A 20,917-nucleotide genomic window follows, 5' to 3' on the forward strand; every position below is an offset into this window, starting at 1 on the left:
GGGTATAAACTCATTTTTACTTTTGTTTGTGAATCATGGACCGGGGTGAAGGGCCTTATCCTGTATACAGCTGTATACAGTTATGTTATTGTTACTTTTTGGTATTTTTGTTATATTGTCTACTTTTCTAATAAAATATCTACAATAAATGAAACGAGAAAAGTATGATAGTTATACATGCTTCCATAAATATGAAAAGAAATGCAAATCAGAAAGATGGAAAAATACCTCTACAGCGCCATCTATTGGATGGCAGCATTTCTTCAATTCAAAGTGACCTTATAACAGGTCATCAATGATTTAGAAACCATGCACAGACAGACTGTTTGGGGGTTCTTGCTCCTCATCAGTATACAGTAGGTTTCTGGCTTAGTCTGTGAGAGACCTATGAAAAGAAAGTGACCCTGTGTAGAAATAGGGTTGAGGAGTCCAATGATTTATTATTACAAATCTTTATACGTATGGCCAAAATTATATTGTCAGCCCTTCTAATTAGTGGGCTTGGGCATTTAAATCACACCCATTTCTATCAGATCTATACAATGAAATATAAAGCTGTGCAGTCTAAATAGACAAACATTACCAGTGGATTGGAGCTAATGGACAGTCTACCAAATGGACTCTACCGCTGCAGAGTTGTGCTCACATGATGCAGTCATATTGCTGTTTTTATAACAAGGAGCTCATACAAGCGGCCGTAGAGCTGTAATGAATGTGCATTTAAAAATGCATTAGTTCCCTTCTTTATCTGTGTATATCTCCAGTTTCATACGGAGGCATAAAAGGTTATATCTGTTGTAAATATGCTATGCTCCATCCCAACGACTTATCGCTTTTACACAGGAGTGCTAGTCGTTCAGTGGATGGAGGTGGAGCGCACCGATCTCTTCTGGCCGCCTGCCCACGTTTACTGTGAAGGGGCAATCATTGAAAGATGAACGACTGTCTGCTTACACGGAGCCAGAACTTGTTCACTAGTTGCTTCATTTTCAGTCAGCTTGAAACAAAGGGCCGATTGACTAATGAGTGATTTCTCGCTCAGTAACCTGTCGGGTCCCATGTTCACGCGGGGCGACTATTGTTGAAAATTGCTCAATTGAGTGATTTATTGCTGATAATTGTCCCGTGTAAAGCAAGCTCTAACACAATGATCTTTAACATTATTTCTTGAACGCTATATTTTTCTTAATTATACGGTATTTGTCTAGTTTTGGAGCAGCAAAATCCATGCAATTTTCTTAGTCCAAGCAGGCATTATAGTCGCATTCTTCTTAGGCTTTTAGTTTATCAAGATTCAAGAAATTGAGAATTTAAAGGGGTTGTCTCGCGGCAAACATCAAAATTTTACATTACCCCATTCCCCCTGTCACCCCCCTGGCATAAAATAGCAATTTAAAGCAGTTTTTAAACCGCTTGCTACTCACCGATCTGACGAAATATGAAGTTATAAAAATCTTCTCCCTAAGATGGCCGCCGGTCCTTTCCCAGGGATGCACTGCGGTTTTCTCCCATGGTGCACTGCCGGTCTTCTCCCATGGTGCACCGTGGGCTCTGTGCGTTCCATTGCCGATTCCAGCCTCCTGATTGGCTGGAATCGGCACACGTGACGGGGCGGAGCTACGATGATGACGCAGTGACCAGCTCTCCGGCACGAGCGGCCCCAATCACCAGGCAGAAGCATGGACTGCGCAAGCGCGTCTAAAAACGCCAGAAGACATCAGAATTAGACGGCACCATGGCAACGGGGACGCCAGCAACGGAGCAGGTAAGTGAATAACTTCTGTATGGCTCATAATTAATGCACGATGTACATTACAAAGTGCATTAATATGGCCATACAGAAGTGTATAACCCCACTTGCTGCCGCGAGACAACCCCTTTAAGCTACTTTCACATTATATTTTACAAATCCTGGACAGTACCATAAGACAGAGACTCCTTTGGTCTCCATCTCACATAGTTTCCGATCTAGGGTCAAATCTACTCTATCCAAGCTAAGATCCTATTTAGCCCTTTTTGCTACACAAGAGGAGGCTCCCAACTCTTGAGACTTGGCTGGCTATTTATCCTCCAGTAAGACGCAGGCAGCCGTAGTCACAACTGGCTTTCTGGGACTTCAGTTTACAAAAGCTGTGGCAGCAGAGGATCCTTCACTGTCAGTAGCTATGTCTCCCAACTGTTTCCACATACCCAACCATCTCCACCTTTCTGACCTTCGATGCCTTATTTCCTGTCAGCTCAGCCTGCAAACACAGATTTGATTGGTGCACAGCACTCTTAAAATCCCCCTTACATGTTGAGATATACAGCTGTATACATTAACTCTATTCCATGTGTGTGTATGATTGTAATGATACCAAATTTATGTGTTTTTTTAAGTATTTTTGCTGATTAAAACATTTTGTGAAGAAAAATCTATTTTGTGTCGCTGCATTCTAAGACTCCATCAATGCAGCAGTTTGAGAGCTTGCTTTTTCGAGGGATTGTTATGGATAGTTAAATAGCATTTATGTGCAGTTTTGTTTTGTTTTTTGTTCTAAAACATAGCATTGTGTAATGGAAAAATCATTTCTCTTTTTTACTTTGGATTTTTTTTTTTCGTACACTTTCTTTAACTTCTTTTTCAGTTTTTTAAGTCCCACTAGGGAATTTCTTTCCGGCCACTTACTGCCATGGCAACACGTCAGCATCCTGCCATCATCTTGTGGGAGTGTGTATGAGTTTTTAGAGAGAGACCCCTCTTAATGTGAAACATTTTAGGTACTGTATTCACTATTGACTGTGCAATCAAGGGGGTTAAATTACTAAAATCAAAGTTATCCCTGATGCCAACCATTGTAACAGGGTGTCAGCTGTATGTCATTGTTGTGCAGTAATAGTACTGTGTGGTTGGGAACTACATTTTCCCTATACTGTATTATTACGACAGAGTGTGGGAAGAGGTTAAATAGTTGTGACAGTCACTATTGTTAATGCCTTCATTTTGGTACTGATGGAAACACAAGGAACAATATATTAGTTGATCTATCTGAATAGTTATGACCAGTATATCTGCGCTTCCTGTTGTCAAAATTGTTAAAATTGTAGCTACAACAAAACATGAAAAATGGCAATATCTCTGTAATTAAGTAATTCAGTGTGTAAAACAATTGGCTATCACTTCTACTATATGAAATATGCATAAATTTCAAAATGTTAGATGAAAATCCAAATAAGTATCACAATGTAAGTCAACGGCGGAAAATCGCCTTCAAACAAAGAAAGTGTATTTTGTTAAGCTAAAATCATTTGCGCTAAATTTATACAAAACATTATGTGCTTAAAGAAAGGGTTCTCACCTCGTCTGACAGGAAGCAAGGCCCTTCAATTAGCAGCTGAAAATTGGGAGTCTGGTTTAACAACTCACTGTCCACAATTGCACATTCGTTGACCTTCATCTCCAAAAAGCCTAAATTATATTCTAGGAAGAACATGCAAGGGGAGAGGTCATTGGGTGAAGGAGACTAGAACATTAGGAAAATAATAAAAGAAGGTAGCAAGACTTAAGAGAAGCTTGTAACTGTCTTATCTAACATTAATCATTGTATATCATACTGTAAAAAAAAATGTTCAAAATAATTACAGAGATTCACTAACTAAATGCTGCTGAAACTGTGGCTTTAGTCAAGGTAGAGGGAAATGTGAATAGTCCAAAATACAATAAAGAGGAATTTCACTTCTCAGCACAACAACGACCTAAAGCATACCAAATCCACACAAGAATAGATCCGTCAGAAGAAGATCAAAGTTTTGGAATGTCTCAGCCAGAGTTCAGACCCGAATCCCATTGAAGATCTGTGGGTTGGCCTGAAGAGGGCGCTGCACACAAGATGCTCTCACAATCTGACAGGTTTGGAGTGACTTTGCAAGGAAGAGTAGGCAAAGATTACTAAGTCAAGATGTTATACACCTGCCCAAAAAGGTGTCATTAAGTCAAAAGTGACTGTTAAGGACTGTGAGTGTGGACCCATGATGCCAACCTACTGGTTATGCTTGGAAGCTGACCCTCGGTGGTCAGAGGGAAAATCTCGCCCTTTGCTAGTCAGGAAGGTGGGGGTACTCCTGCCTAAAAGCAGGGTAGGCATCCTAACAAGGATGGCCCACGGTCTTCCTCTTGGGCTTGACTATACCTGACACCATATCAGTGTACTAACTAGAACTAAATAGTTTACTGGCACAGGCCAAAATAGATGACCTAATCAGTGGTGATTAGTTTGAGTACCTGATTGTGAAATTTCCAGTCCAAGCCACATTCTACAGTCTCCCCAAAATCTATAAGGGTCTGACTCTCCTAAGAGCTACTCTATTGTGTTGGGAATGGGGATTCTGTTCTAGCCAAAAGGGAAATATATTGGCAAAATTCTATCCTCTTTTGTTTTTTCATTTCCATTTTTTGTCAAGGATACTGGTGACTTTCTAAGATGTTTGAGAATATCTTCATTGATTCTTCCACTTGACTCGCATCTATTGATGTCGGAGCACTTTACGTTTCCATCCCACGCAATTGTGAGATTCAAGCAGTGCAATATTTTCTAACATTTCTGGAGAACAGGAGAAGTCTCAGAAGATTGGAAAAGGGCAAATATTGTCCCTGTCTTTAAAAAAGGGAAGAAGCTGGATCCAGGAAACTACAGGCCTGTGAGTCTGACTTCTATACCGGGAAAGATCTTTGAACAAATTATTAAACAGGATGTATGCAAGTACTTGATAAAAATGGAATAATTAACCAGAACCAACATGGGTTTGTAACAAACAGGTCATGCCAGATGAATCTAATTTCCTTCAGAATCACTGACTGGGTTGATCAGGGGAATTCAGTGGATATAGTATATCTTGGTTTTAGTAAAGCATCTGACAAAGTATCTCATACCATACTTATTGAAAAAATGACCAAATATGGGATTGACAAGGCAACTGTTAGGTGGATTCACAACTGGCTAAGTGATCATACTCAAAGAGTGGACAACAATGGCTGCGCATCCAAGTGGAAGAATGTACCAAGTGGGGTAGCACAAGGCTCTGTCCTAGGCCAAGTGTTGTTCAACATTTTTATAAATGATCTGGAAGAGGGAATTGATGGGAAATTGATCAAATTTGCCAACGACACAAAGCTAGGAGGGATAGCTAACACTAGGGAAGAGAGAGAGTTTTGTAAAAGATCTAGAAAAGCTTGAACAGTGTGCGGTGGCTAACAGAATGGTATTTAACAAGCAGAAATGCAAAGTCCTACATCTGGGGAAGAAAAATGAAAAAGCACATACAGAATGAGAGGAATTGGGCTAAGCAGCAGCATATGGGAAAAAGACTTTGGTATACTACTAAATCATAGACTGAGTTAACAATGTGATGCAGCAGTCAAAAAGGCAAACACAACTGTGGGATGTAAGAGAACCATAGAGTCTAGTTCATGTGAGGTAATTATCCCCCTCTACTCTTCCTTAGTCAGACCTCATCTGGAATACTGTGTCCAGTTCTGACCATCCCACTTTAAAAAGAAAGACAAACTGGAGCAAGTTCAGAGAAGAGTTACCAAGATGGTGAGCGATCTGCAAATCATGTCCTATGAGGAACGATTAAAGGATCTGGGAATGTTTAGCTTGCAAAAAAGAAGGCTGAGAGGAGACTTAATAGCTGTCTACAAACCTTTGGTAGAGCTTCTAGTCGGGTCAGAGATGTCATCTCCAGACATTGGGACATTTTGCGTGTGGCCCCATATTTAGCAGGGGCTATTGGCATGGTTCCTGCCATCATATATCGATGGGGTAAAAAAAATACAGGACAGACTTGTCTATAGCTATTTCACAGTGAAGCGTATGGTTTCGGCATTGCTACGCTCAAGTGCTATTAGTTGTTTCCATTGCAATGTCTGTATAAGGTGGCCACAGATCAAGGAGGGATATACATTCATCAGTTCTAACACTGAGCAAGAGTCTACAATTTAATGGTTTATAAATAGAGATGAGCGAACGTACTCGGATAAGCACTACTCGTCCGAGTAATGTGCCTTATCCGAGTACCACTGTACTCGTGCTGAAAGATTCGGGGCGCCCCGCTGCTGACAGGTGAGTCGCAGCGGGGAGCGGGGCAGAGCGGGCGGGAGAGAAGGAGAGAAAGATCTCCCCTCCGTTCCTCCCCGCTCTCCCCTGCAGCTCCCCGCTCCGCAGCGCGTCCCGAATCTTTCAGCACGAGTACAGCGGTACTCGGATAAGGCACATTACTCGGACGAGTAGTGCTTATCCGAGTACGTTCGCTCATCTCTATTTATAAACAGCAAGTCAAAAGGGATGATTTAGTTGGCCACATGTTTGTGTGACATACAATGCTCAGGTAAGACTATGAGAGAATTTTGCAGATAAGCAAGGAAACATATATGGGCATTGAACTGGTCCTCCCTCCAAGGCGAGGAGAAAATTAGGACATACTGGCCTGGAGCTTGGCTCGGGTGCACCTTATTTTGAGTCATCTGCTGGCTGTGGAGGAAGCCAGAAGCTTGGAGCTGCTTTCTCTGTTTACCTGTGACTGCGCAAAGCTCAGTACAAAAGTTTAGTTTTTTTTCAATCTTGTTTTCCGTGTCCTCTATCACTCATAGGGTTAACTACTGGCCAAGGTACGAGGTCAGGTTCATCTTTGTCAGTATGGGTTATCTGCTGGTTAGGCAGGTCCCTTCCCTGGTTTAGTTTATTAGGGAGAGTTTGTTTCCTTTATGCAGTTGTCATTATGTTGTACTCTTAGGTGTGCAGTAGCACAGTGTTTTCAGGTTATGTATCCAGCGTGTCCCGTGCATACGTGACAAGGTCATTGGACCGACTTTGCTCTTCAGAACAATTTGTTGTGACATAGATTACACTAGTTGTGGAAATCATTCTGCAGGAATATTGGGAAATGGGGTCAGGATAGCTTCTTGCAGTTGCAGCAAATTAGATGGAGTTGCTGATAAGCACTGTACATCCGACAGGAAGGGTTAATTAATTCATGCTACTTGACCCAAATTCTGAAGCTCCCATCAGCAACAGAAATCACGATTAATCTGACCAGGCACCATTTTTTTCGACTTCTTAGAGATCCAATTTTAGTGCCGTTTTACCCACTGATATCTTGCCTTTCTATTTCTCTTAGATATTTATGGCACTGGAGCCAGTGATCTGCTATTTTAATCCATCTATGCATAAAAACTACAAGTTCTGCATTTTGACATATTACTTGAAGCATTTGACTGCAATTTGCTTGACTGTGCAACGGCCGTTCTTCAGAATGATTCTTGACATCCTCCTCTGACCCCTTTCATTGATGACTCGTTTACATCCACAGCATCCCCCTTTCACTGGGTGTTTTATCTCGATCACATCATTCATGGTATACTCTCAACACCATTACACAAGAAAACCCTACAAGGTTGGCAATTTTGTAATATTGGCTAAACTAGTATCGATGACCAGGTTGCATTTGAAATTATTTAGATCACTCGATTTTGCTATTCTATTGTGAATTCACACTGAAGCTCATCCATGGAAAACTTGCTGCATTCTGGAGCCACATGTCTAATTTCCATACAGTAAAGCTTAAAATCGGGAAGGTGCTGGTATCTAAAAAAACGGCCATTCAGTGTATGTGGCAATCATGAAATGGCCCAAAGTAGAGAATGTGTCTAACATGGTTATTCTGCAAATATGTCAATTGCACCATTCTGATAACATATGTGTGATGTATGCCAAATGAATACTATGACACTATTACAAAATCTACCTCATTGTGTTCTTTGTCCTATTTCTACAAAACTGAGGTTAAAATGCCTTTACGGATGCATCCTACTTAGAAGAAGTTTTTTTTCAGCATGTGTGAACTGCTGTGCTTGAAGTCACAGCCTGCAGCACAGGAAAGTTGCTTTTGTAGAAGCTCATAATGTGATAATTAAACTGCTAACAGCCAACTTAGTGATGGCATTTGCCAAAGATGTGAAAGTCGACTCAGAATTGCACCTTCCTAAAGGGGACTCATCAGGAAGAGCAGCAATTAGAGTATATGTACACATATATTTTTTACATACTCTAATATACATTTTTTTACTTCAGTGAGTACATTAAATTTTTATGGGGAGTGAGATGGGAATGAAACACGTTTCCTTTTCACTGCAAAGTGATTTATTACCTCCACACGCGCACCTCCCCCCCTAAAAAAAGAGACCACAGAACTAATTAGCAGAGTAATTAATTAATATAAATTTGCATATTTGCATTTGCAATTAGTGCAGTCGACTGATTAGTCTGAAAATGGGAAGTTTGACTCATTAAATGTTAGTGTGTGCTGGACCGGAAAGCGGCTGCCAGATGAGGCGAAAAAGGGTGGAATAAGCATGTGTGTGCTGAGCTCAGGAGTCCTTTGTTAGAAGAACAAGCAGAGATTCTCTGTTTAGTCTCAAAGAGTTTGGGCTTTGCGATGGAAGATGAGTTTCTTTTGCAAACATTAGCTTTCCCTGCTTTGATCTTCTTTATTGCACACTGCAAAGATTTTTCAGTTTCTCATTATTTGCAACACAGCTAATTTCTTAATCAGATATTAATACTTTAACTTGACAATTGAACTGCTATGATACAAAATACCGCTTTAACCAACCATGTGGTTTCTTGATTATGCTGGATAGCTAATGCACAGTCCTATAACGTTCCTAATATTAGTGAATTTTCACGATTGAATATAATTTCAGTCTAAATAGTTTCAAAATTTAGTGCTGATTTACTGATATGTCTTGATAATGTTTCTTTCTGATAAAGAGCTCCTAATTCCCTGCCTGGCCTTAGATATAAAACATTACATTCTTGCTGCATGCCACCACCACTTGGGGGAGCTGAGGAGCCTGTTGTATACTATCATACTACTTACTTCAATGTATGAACAGTATACAGTGTGCCCTTATCTTTCTAAATGTTGATAATTATTTCCCTGTCACACAGCTTCAAATCCCCTATATAGCCATTTAGTTGTAACTAATAATTCTGTCTACTTACAGCGACCACTGGGGGTGACATCACTGCATGTACACAATCGGCCATAACAATAAAATGATTAAAAGCACTGGAGTTGAGTGAATGATATTGAATATCTCATGCCAATTGCGCCTGTAAAGGCGTGGGATATATTAGCTAGTAAGTGAACAGTCAGTTCTTAGTTGATATGCTATAAGCAGGAAAAATGAGTAAGTATAAACATCTAAGTGACTTTTTACAACAGCCAAAAAGTGCTGACTAGACGACTGGGTCAGAGCATCTCCAAAACAGCAGGTCTTGTGGGGTGTTTCTCATATGCAGTGGTTAGAATCTACCAAAAGTGGTCTAAGGAAGGACGGCCAATGAACTAGCACCAAGATAAAGGTAAGCATCATAGGCATCATTCATGCATATATGTCGCTGGTCCTATCCTACAGAAGAACTACTGTAGCACAAATTGTTGGGAAAACTACTGCTGGCAATGACAGAGAGATGTTAGAACATAAAGTGCATTGCAGCTTGCTGCGTTTGGGTCAGATTGCTCATACTGACCCCTGCCCACAGCTAAAAGCACCTACAATGGACAATTGAACACCAGAATTAACTCAGAGTGAAAGAACAAGGCGGCCCGGTCTGATGAATCACATTTTCTTTTACATAATATGATTGGCTAGGTGCCTTGCTTACGTAGAAAAAAGGTGCAGGCAGTGTGATGCTATTTTCTGCTGGGAAAACGTGAGTCCTGGCATTCATGGGGATGTTATATTGACACCTATGACATACCTAAACATTTGCTATGACTAAGGGCCCAACAGACGCCTGAAACGTGTTATTCCCCTTTCTCCCTGGCACAGAACTTATAAATTTGCCAAATAAAGCTTGAAATATATTTTTACACCTTAGAAGGATATTATTTGTTTTCTTTTATCACCTACCTAAACATTGTTCAGGACCAAGGACACCCCTACATGAATGATTTGAAGAACATCAGAAAGAGTACAAGATGATGATTTGGTCTTCAGCTTTCTCAAATATGATGAAGCATCTGTGGGTTGTGCTGGAAAAACAAGCCTGATCCATAGAGGTCCTACCTCGAAACTTGCCAGACCTAAAGGATTTGCTGCCAACTACCACAGGACACCTTCAAAGGTTTTGTGAACAGCATTCCTCAATGGGTCAGAGGCTCAGAACTATTTGGGGGGCACCAGAAGGGCCTACACAATATTAGGCAGAGGGTTTTATGGCTGATTGGTGTATACCTTTATAGCTTTCATTGAGCTCAGAAATATACAACAAGGAAAGTTCCGTCTGCAGGCAACTAGAATTATCTTATGAAGCGAAGTAAGAGCTCTCTAAAAACAGAGCTTAGGGCCTTATATTTTTAATATAGACTTTTGAACCTAAAATGATTTCGATAGTGCAGCGACCTGGAACCGGGCCTTCAACTGAGGGGGCAGCGGGGTACGATATGGCAATAGTTTACGATGGCTCTACCGTAACCTTTCCCAAATGGCCGAAGAGTAACCTAGCCCAGCCACTAGCAGGGGAGATTAGGGTTACCACAGAGTACTTCCTGAGTGTTGTTGTGATGCCAGTGTCCCTAGACAAGTGACGAATCAACCGCCCTGAATAAAGATCAGTCCCCAAAGTGATTTTCAAAACACGGTTTCCTTTTACTCACGATTAACCTGGTTATTTTCCAGTTACAGACAATTAGTTGCGTTTTGCAAAATACGGCATTCAATACTTTAGAATAACTTTTAGATTTACATCTCTTGACTCATTCAATTTACGAACAGTTCTTTTCCCAAGGCATATGTATCCTCAGCCGTTATCTGATGGGCGCTTTATTGGGGCAAACACTCTTAAGCTTCACGGTCCTTCAAACACATTGACATCTGTTGCTAACTACAATTAGTTTCTTACTGGTTTCTTTGAGTTGTGGTTCAGCGGGGGAGCGGGTGGTACTTGTACTCTTGCACCAACTCCTTCTCTGCATTTTTTGCACTGCAATCCCCAGAGGGCATAAACCTCTTACAACATGAGACATCTTCTTAGCTCAGCCCCAGCAGGAACAGCCCATCTCTCCTCTATCTCCATTCTCTCGACCTCTCACTCTCCCATCTTGCCCTTGACTCTTCTCTTCTCTCTCTCTCTAACTCCTCCCCCTAACACCTGATGCACTACACTGCACATGCACACAGAAGTTAGGACCGACAATACACATAACTAGACTAGACTGATACAGTTCCCAGACATTAACTCGTTCATGTCCTGTTTGGGTTAATACAGATAACACTGCATCATACACCACTCTCAACAGTTACATGAGACAAACATAAAGACAAACTGATTCAGTGCTGGTGGGGCCCCAACTCTGGGCCACTACAATAGTAGACCTTTTGCATTCAGTTACAAAGACAGGAAGGCATAATACAACTCCTGCATGACTCAGAGCTCCAACTATTCCCTCTGCTATTACTGGTGAACATTTATGACCAGACTTGTCAAAGTCAACTCAGAAATGTACCTTCACATAGCTCAGTGTGAATTTTGCAGCAGGTCAGGATGACTACTTTTTGTCTTCAGTTAAGTAAATGTGTTACAACTAGAGATGAGCGAGCACCAAAATGCTCGGGTGCTCGTTACTTGAGTCAAACTTTCAGTGATGCTCGAGAGTTCGTTTCGAGTAACGAACCCCATTGAAGTCAATGGGCGACTCGAGCATTTTTGTATATCGCCGATGCTCGCTAAGGTTTTCATTTGTGAAAACCTGGAAAATTCAAGAAAGTGATGGGAACGACACAGAAACGGATAGGGCAGGCGAGGGGCTACATGTTGGGCTGCATCTCAAGTTCCCAGGTCCCACTATTAAGCCACAATAGCGGCAAGAGTGGCCCCCCCCCCGCACTGTCCGCGTAAAGATCATTCTCCTCTGCCAGAAGAACGATGTTAGCTCATTGAATTCAATGGAGCCGGCAATACAGCCGGCTCCATTGAAAGCAATGGGCTGCCGCGATCGCGGGATGAATTGCCAGGAAGGGCTTAAATATATAAGCCCTTCCCTGCAATTCATCCAGAAATGTGTAAAAATAAAAAAAATATATACTCAGCTTGTCCCGGCAGAACGATGTTAGCCCATTGAATTCAATGGAGCTGGCAATACAGCCGGCTCCATTGAAAGCAATGGGCTGCCGGCGATCGCGGGATGAATTGTCGGGAAGGTCTTAAATATATAAGCCCTTCCCTGCAATTCATCCAGAAATGTGTAAAAAAAAAATATATATATATATACTCACCTGGTCCCGGCAGACGGAGTTCAGCGCGGCCAGCGGCAGTCCTCCTGAACTGCTCTGAACAGCTGTGAGTAGTATTCAGCAGCCAGGGATTTAAAATTCCCGCCTGCTCAATGAGCTGCCTCTGATTGGTCACAGCCTGACCAATCAGAGGCAGATCTCACTCACACCCATTCATGAATTCATGAATGGGTGAGTGAGTGCTGCCTCTGATTGGCTCAGGGGCAGCTCTCAGCTGAATGAATTCAATGGGCTAACATCGTTCTGCCGGGACAAGGTGAGTATATATTTTTTTTATTTTTACACATTTCTGGATGAATTGCAGGGAAGGGCTTATATATTTAAGCCCTTCCTGACAATTCATCCCACGATCGCCGGCAGCCTATCGCTTTCTATGGAGCCGGCTGTATTGCCGGCTCCATTGAATTCAATGGTCAGTGCTCGTTTAATCGAGACGAGTACCGCGTGGTGCTCGTCTCGAGTAACGAGCATCTCGAGCACCCTAATACTCGAACGAGCATCAAGCTCGGATGAGTATGCTCGCTCATCTCTAGTTACAACATCACAACAAATTAGATACATGACATGTCATTGGTTTTTAGTTTATTGGTTTAAACTGCAAAATGTATTCCACTCAGTCTTAGGGCGGCTGCAAGCGGATGTATTTGCGCATGCAATCTTTGTGTGAGCAGCATGCAGCGAATAGATCCCATTGCTTTTAATGGGCTTATTCTCACAGCTTTTTTTCACGTGCATTTAACTTATGAAAAAAAAAAACGCAACATGCTCTGTTTTTGTGCGCATGTGAACGCCAAAGGTCCCAATAGGAGTCTATGGGAGTGCGCAAATACGCACATATTTATGCTTGGGTATGCAAATAACACCGACACCGCGTTAGGCTAATTAGCCTTTTAAATCATGGTGAAGGTGATTTCCCTGCTCCTGTGAATGAGTAGTGCCTGCGCAAATATGCTCAGTATTTGCGCTAGTAGGGGCGCAAAAAGTACTCCACTGCACAAATGCGTTTTTGTGCTTACGCTCCTGTGCAGCCACCCTTAGGGCAGGCTCACACGGGTGTAATTTCATTGCGTATTACATGTGTGATATAAACGTGCATAATACACAGTGATTGGAGTCAATGAAAGTACATTGATTTTCTAGCGTTTTTTTAATGTGTATAATATGTTTGTGTAAAAAAAGAATACAGCATGTTCTTCTTTACCGTGTATTACGCACAACCCTATTGTTCTCTAGGGAGATGTAATAAACACTGTATATATGCTAAGCAATAGCGCAGAAAAATTACAAAAAAAAAAGAAACAAGTCGGACTGCGCATGACAGCGTCCGTGAAATACTGTCATGTGCAGTGCAAAATCGCTGCCGTACACAGCGATATGTCTGCACACCGCCGGCTCACAGCAGTGTAATGCTACATTATACATGCAGCATTTTACACATACGCTTGTGTGAGCCACTCCATATTCCTACAAATCACAGTTTGTGTAATTACACTCTTCACATATCTTTATACATGGAGCAATCAGAGGGCCATTTCTGGTACAGAGACCCTAATATGTAGCAATAGAGTAAAATGGTCAATAATACAAACAACATAAGAAACTTAATATATCTTATTGGAGAAAATGCATTTTCTCCATTTATTAACCACTTCTTCTCACTCCCTCCCCCTCACTAATAATTCACTCTCAATACACTGCTAAGATCCATCTTGAAGGGCAAAATGGATTAATGGATTATTAACTCACTAAGGAATTAGGTTACATGTTAACCATAAAAGTCCACAGCGAATGGAGCAGCTACAGAGTGACAGGAGGAGACGCAATGAGACACCACGCTGAAAGCTATAGTATGTTTTCTATCTCACTCCAGTGCTGCTCAGTAATGCTATATAATGTCCACCATGCTGCTGCTGATCATAAGGGTGTGCTGCAGAGACATGGGAGAGCAGGATCTCTTCTGTGTATGTGCAGAGTATAGGATACATTTGAACAGCTAGTCTCCACCACCAGCTAAGAGAAAACTAAGAATTATGTATAGAGACTGCACAGGAAAAAACTGGTGATAAACAGATGATACAAGTTATACAATATTCAGAAATAGTACTACTCCTGTACACAAACATGACACCTTTTCTTAAAAGTCACCTGAAAGTGTAAATATGCTTTAAATAATAACTATAACTAATACCAGTCACACATCTACATGTAATCTACCCTGTTACAGTTTATTAGTGATACCTATTATTAGATCAAGGGGAGCTCCCACACCTTCTACTAAGTTTCCCCCAAAATAATATCCTGTCTTATATTAATTTTTGCCCCAAAAGAGGTGCTAGGTCTTATTTTTGGGGTGTCTAATTATACTTAGCAGGCTCAGTCCAGGTCCCTCACGCTGCTCTACGGAGCACTAACGTGCTTCTTGCAGTCCTTGGCTGCCCACAGACAATTGCTTCCTGGTTACAGGATTCATAAACCTTGCCTGCAGGTAGTGATGGCTCTGATTGATTGACTGAGCAGCGCTCGAGAACCGATGAAATGCTCGATGAACCAATGCGATGGCTGTGATTGGTTCATCAAGCAGTTTATTCATTGGCTGAGCAGCGGTCGATGAATCAATCACAGCCATTGCATTGTGGAGGCGGGATTTATAAATTGGCTGAGCCATGGCATTGATTAGGACTAACCACAAGTTCTCAATGGAGTGAAATCAGAGGAGTTTTCTGACCATGGACCCAAATTCAAGCTTGACAAAGGCCGCTGTGCCGGCCGAAACGTTGTGTTCTGCCTTTCATGAATGCTCCAATAAAAATGAAGATTTTATTTATCTGATGACATCGTAAAGAACCTCTTTTTCCCTGCTGTGCTGCTTCTTCAACTATTTATGGACTGCCTCGTCTGCTCTCCGAGAAGTGTTTGCCTCCCTTGGTCAGTGGGTTTATTATCGGCAGGGGCATGGTGGCAAATATGGGGATAGGGATGCCCCCACTTTGCAAAGGCAACCTTATTTCTGACCCAACAGCAGGGGAATGCTATCCAGCAACAGCCCCATTCCAAAGACACCAGTAGTCATATTGTCCCAAATCCAGGAACTGTCATCGGAATTAGGCCACGGATTGCTAATCTTTAATTTTATTTTGCTTTTGTTTACTTTTTCTCAAAACTTTGCATTCTTCTTCTTTTGTTTAAAAAATATTTTGATACTGTTTTTCTACAATAAAAAAAGGGTGTTTTCATAATTTTTAAGTGAAATCTTTTTTTGTGTGTCGTCTTTTGTTAGCCTGCCTAAGCAGTTTTTCTTGGGAATCCTGAAGGTTCTTATGAACCTGGGCCCAAACTGTGCACAGTTCATCAATAGTAGTATCAGCATATGGGGTGTCAGAAACTGAAAGAGCAGAAAATGTAAACTGGGGATGAAAACCATAATTACAGAAAAACGGTGAGGCTTGCAACACTAAATTAACATGGTTATTGATTGCAAATTCGGCGAGAGGTAAGTGGTTGACCTACTGATACTTATTATCAGAAACAAAGATTCGTAGGTACTAGAGATGAGCGAATGTACTCGTCCGAGCTTGATACTCGTTTGAGTATTAGCGCGTTCAAGATGCTCGTTACTCGTAACGAGTACCACGCGATGTTCGGGTTACTTTCACTTTCATCTCTGAGACGTTAGCGCGTTTTTCTGGCCAATAGAAAGACAGGGAAGGCATTAAAACTTCCCCCTGCGACGTTCAAGCCCTATACCACCCCCCTGCAGTGAGTGGCTGGCGAGATCAGGTGTCACCCGAGTATAAAAATCAGCCCCTCCCGCGGCTTGCCACAGATGCGTTCTGACATAGAGGAGGGAAAGTGGTATCTTGGTGGAGCTGCTATAGGGAGAGTGTTAGGAGTATTTTAGGCTTCAAGAACCCCAACGGTCCTTCTTAGGGCCACATCTAACCGTGTGCAGTACTGTGGAGGCTGCTTTTTGCAGTGTTGCACTTTTTTTTTTTTTGGTATATCGGCCGTGCAGAGCATTGCGCCCTGCAGTAATACTCCAGGGCCAGAAGCGCTTAGACAGGGACAGAAGACATATTGATTGAATATAGGCAGTGGGCCTTTGCAAAAAAATTTGGAGAAAAAAATCTATTTGGGCTGCCTGTGACTGTCGTCAGTGTTCTGGGTCTGTGCTGGGTGTAGTAGTTCTCCAAATTCATACGCAGCCAGCTAAGTGTTACAGCAGGCTTGCGCAAAATTATTCCCTGGCTCTGTCTGGGCTGTGAAATCACCGCTGTATTGCAGTTCACAGTGCAACACTCTGCAGTTCTTTGACATACTCCAGGGCCAGAAGCGCTTAGGCAGGGACAGAAGACATATTGATTGAATATAGGCAGTGTGCCTTTGCAAAACAAATTGGGGAAAAAAATCTATTTGGGCTGCCTGTGACTGTCCTCAGTGTTCTGGGTCTGTGCTGGGTGTAGTAGTTCTCCAAATTCATACGCAGCCAGCTAAGTGTTACAGCAGGCTTGCGCAAAATTATTTCCTGGCGTTCCGTAAGCGAAGTCAGCCTCCAACCACAGGCCAATAAGCGGCACATTTAATTACAGCGTTCTGTTTCTGCATTACTGGTAATACAGCATGCTGAGGGGTAGGGGTAGGCCTAGAGGACGTGGACGCGGGCGAGGACGCGGAGGCCCAAGTCAGGGTGTGGGCACAGGCCGAGCTCCTGATCCAGGTGTATCGCAGCCGACTGCTGCGGGATTAGGAGAGAGGCACGTTTCTGGCGTCCCCACATTCATCGCACAATTAATGGGTCCACGCGGTAGACCTTTATTAGAAAATGAGCAGTGTGAGCAGGTCCTGTCGTGGATGGCAGAAAGTGCATCCAACAATCTATCGTCCACCCACAGTTCTGCGCCGTCCACTGCTGCAACTCAGACTCCTCTGGCTGCTGCTCCTCCTTCCTCCCAGCCTCCTCACTCCATTACAATGAGACATTCTGAGGAGCGGGCAGACTCCCAGGAACTGTTCTCGGGCCCCTGCTCAGATTGGGCAGCAGTGGTTCCTCTCCCACCAGAGGAGTTTATCGTGACTGATGCCCAACCATTGGAAAGTTCCCGGGGTCCGGGGGATGAGGCTGGGGACTTCCGGCAACTGTCTCAAGACCTTTCAGGGGGTGAGGAGGACGATGACGTTGAGACACAGTTGTCTATCAGTGAGGTAGTAGTAAGGGCATTAAGTCCGAGGGAGGAGCGCACCGAGGATTCTGAGGAAGAGCAGCAGGACAATGAGGTGACTGACCCCACCTGGTTTGCTACGCCTACTGAGGACAGGTCTTCAGAGGGGGAGGCAAGGGCAGCAGCAGGGCATGTTGCAAGAGGCAGTGCGGTGGCCAGGGGTAGAGGCAGGGCCAGACCGAAGAATCCACCAACTGTTTCCCAAAGCGCCCCCTCGCGCCATGCCACCCTGCAGAGGCCGAGATGCTCAAAGGTCTGGCAGTTTTTCACTGAGAGTGCAGACGACCGACGAACAGTGGTGTGCAACCTTTGTCGCGCCAAGATCAGCCGGGGAGCCACCACCACCAGCCTCACCACCACCAGCATGCGCAGACATATGATGGCCAAGCACCCCACAAGGTGGGACGAAGGCCGTTCACCGCCTCCGGTTTGCACCGCTACCTCTCCCCCTGTGCCCCAACCTGCCACTGAGATCCAACCCCCCTCTCAGGGCACAGGCACTACCGTCTCCTGGCCTGCACCCACACCCTCACCTCCGCTGTCCTCGGCCCCATCCAGCAATGTCTGTCAGCGCACCGTCCAGCCGTCGCTAGCGCAAGTGTTTGAGCGCAAGCGCAAGTACGCCGCCACGCACCCTCACGCTCAAGCGTTAAACGTGCACATAGCCAAATTTATCAGCCTGGAGATGCTGCCGTATAGGGTTGTGGAAACGGAGTCTTTCAAAAGTATGATGGCGGCAGCGGCCCCGCGCTACTCAGTTCCCAGTCGCCACTACTTTTCCCGATGTGCTGTCCCAGCCCTGCACGACCACGTCTCCCGCAACATTGTACGCGCCCTCACTAACAAGGTTACTGGCAAGGTCCACTTAACAACGGACACGTGGACAAGCACAGGCGGGCAGGGCCACTATATCTCCCTGACGGTACATTGGGTGAATTTAGTGGAGGTTGGGACAGAGTCAGAGCCTGGGACCGCTCACGTCCTACCCACCCCCAGAATTGCGGGCCCCAGCTCGGTGGTGGTATCTGCGGCGGTGTATGCTTCCTCCACTAAACCACCCTCCTTCTCCTCCAACGCAACCTCTGTCTCGCAATCAAGATGTGTCAGCAGCAGCACGTCGCCAGCAGTCGGTGTCGCGCGGCGTGGCAGCACAGCGGTGGGCAAGCGTCAGCAGGCCGTGCTGAAACTACTCAGCTTAAGAGATAAGAGGCACACGGCCCACGAACTGCTGCAGGGTCTGACAGAGCAGACCGACCGCTGGCTTGCGCCGCTGAGCCTCCAACCGGGCATGGTCGTGTGTGACAACGGCCGTAACCTGGTGGCGGCTCTGCAGCTCGGCAGCCTCACGCACGTGCCATGCCTGGCCCACGTCTTTAATTTGGTGGTTCAGCGCTTTCTGAAAAGCTACCCACGCTTGTCAGACCTGTTCGGAAAGGTGCGCCGGCTCTGCGCACATTTCCGCAAGTCCAACACGGATGCTGCCACCCTGCGGACACTGCAACATCGGTTTAATTTGCCGGTGCACCGACTGCTGTGCGACGTGCCCACACGGTGGAACTCTACGCTCCACATGTTGGCCAGGCTCTATGAGCAGCGTAGAGCTATAGTGGAATACCAACTCCAACATGGGCGGCGCAGTGGGAGTCAGCCTCCTCAATTCTTTTCAGAAGAGTGGGCCTGGTTGGCAGACATCTGCCAGGTCCTTGGAAAGTTTGAGGAGTCTACCCAGGTGCGGTGAGGAGGAGGAGGAGGAGGATGAGGAGGAGGGGGAAGAGACAGCTTGGCCCACTGCTGAGGGTACACATGCTGCTTGCCTGTCATCCTTTCAGCGTGTATGGCCTGAGGAGGAGGAGGAGGAGGATCCTGAAAGTGATCTTCCTAGTGAGGACAGCCATGTGTTGCGTACAGGTACCCTGGCACACATGGCTGACTTCATGTTAGGATGCCTTTCTCGTGACCCTCGCGTTACACGCATTCGGGCCACTACGGATTACTGGGTGTACACACTGCTTGACCCACGGTATAAGGAGAACCTTTCCACTCTCATACCCGAAGAGGAAAGGGGTTCGAGAGTGATGCTATACCACAGGACCCTGGCGGACAAACTGATGGTAAAATTCCCATCCGACAGCGCTAGTGGCCGAAGGCGCAGTTCCGAGGGCCAGGTAGCAGGGGAGGCGCGGAGATCAGGCAGCATGTACAGCACAGGCAGGGGAACACTCTCTAAGGCCCTTGACAGCTTTATGGCTCACCAGCAAGACTGTGTCACCGCTCCCCAGTCAAGGCTGAGTCGGCGGGAGCACTGTAAAAGGATGGTGAGGGAGTACGTAGCCGATCGCACGACCGTCCTCCGTGACGCCTCTGCCCCCTACAACTACTGGGTGTCGAAGCTGGACACGTGGCCTGAACTCGCGCTGTATGCCCTGGAGGTGCTTGCTTGTCCTGCGGCTAGCGTCTTGTCAGAGAGGGTGTTTAGTGCGGCTGGGGGAATCATCACAGATAAGCGTACCCGCCTGTCTACCGACAGTGCCGACAGGCTTACACTCATCAAGATGAACAAAGCCTGGATTTCCCCAGACTTCTCTTCTCCACCAGCGGACAGCAGTGATACCTAAGCAATACGTAGGCTGCACCCGCGGATGGAAGCATCGTTCTCTATCCCCATCAAAAACGGGGACCTTTTTGCTTCATCAATCTGTGTATAATATTCCTCCTCCTCCTCCTGCTCCTCCTCCTGAAACCTCACATAATCACGCCGAACGGGCAATTTTTCTTAGGCCCATAAGGCTCAGTCATATAATTTTTGTAAACAATTTTTATACGTTTCCATGCTCATTAAAGCGTTGAAACTTTCACCTCAACCAATTTTTATTTTAACTGGGCTGCCTCCAGGCCTAGTTACCAATTAAGCCACATTAACCAAAGCCATTAATGGGTTTCACCTGCCCTCTTGGTTGGGCATGGCCAATTTTTCTGACGTACATTAGTACTGTTGGTACACCAATTTTTGGGGGCCCTCGCCTACAGTGTAATCAAATTAATTTTTAGCCCACCTGCATTACAGCTGACGTTACATCAGCTGTGTTGGGCACTGCAATGGGATATATTTATGTACCGCCGGTGGGTTCCAGGGAGCCACCCATGCTGTGGGTCCACAGGGAGTTGTAACTGCATGTGTCCACTTCTAAAGAACCCCAGTCTGACTGGGGCATGCAGTGTGGGCCGAAGCCCACCTGCATTAAACATGACATTACCTCAGCTGTGATGGGCAATGCAATGGGATATATTTATGTACCACCGGTGGTTTCCTGGCACCCACCCATGCTGTGGGTCCACAGGGAGTTGTAACTGCATGTGTCCACTT

This window comes from Eleutherodactylus coqui, chromosome 12 (genome assembly GCF_035609145.1).
Source record: "Eleutherodactylus coqui strain aEleCoq1 chromosome 12, aEleCoq1.hap1, whole genome shotgun sequence".
Taxonomy (NCBI): domain Eukaryota; kingdom Metazoa; phylum Chordata; class Amphibia; order Anura; family Eleutherodactylidae; genus Eleutherodactylus; species Eleutherodactylus coqui.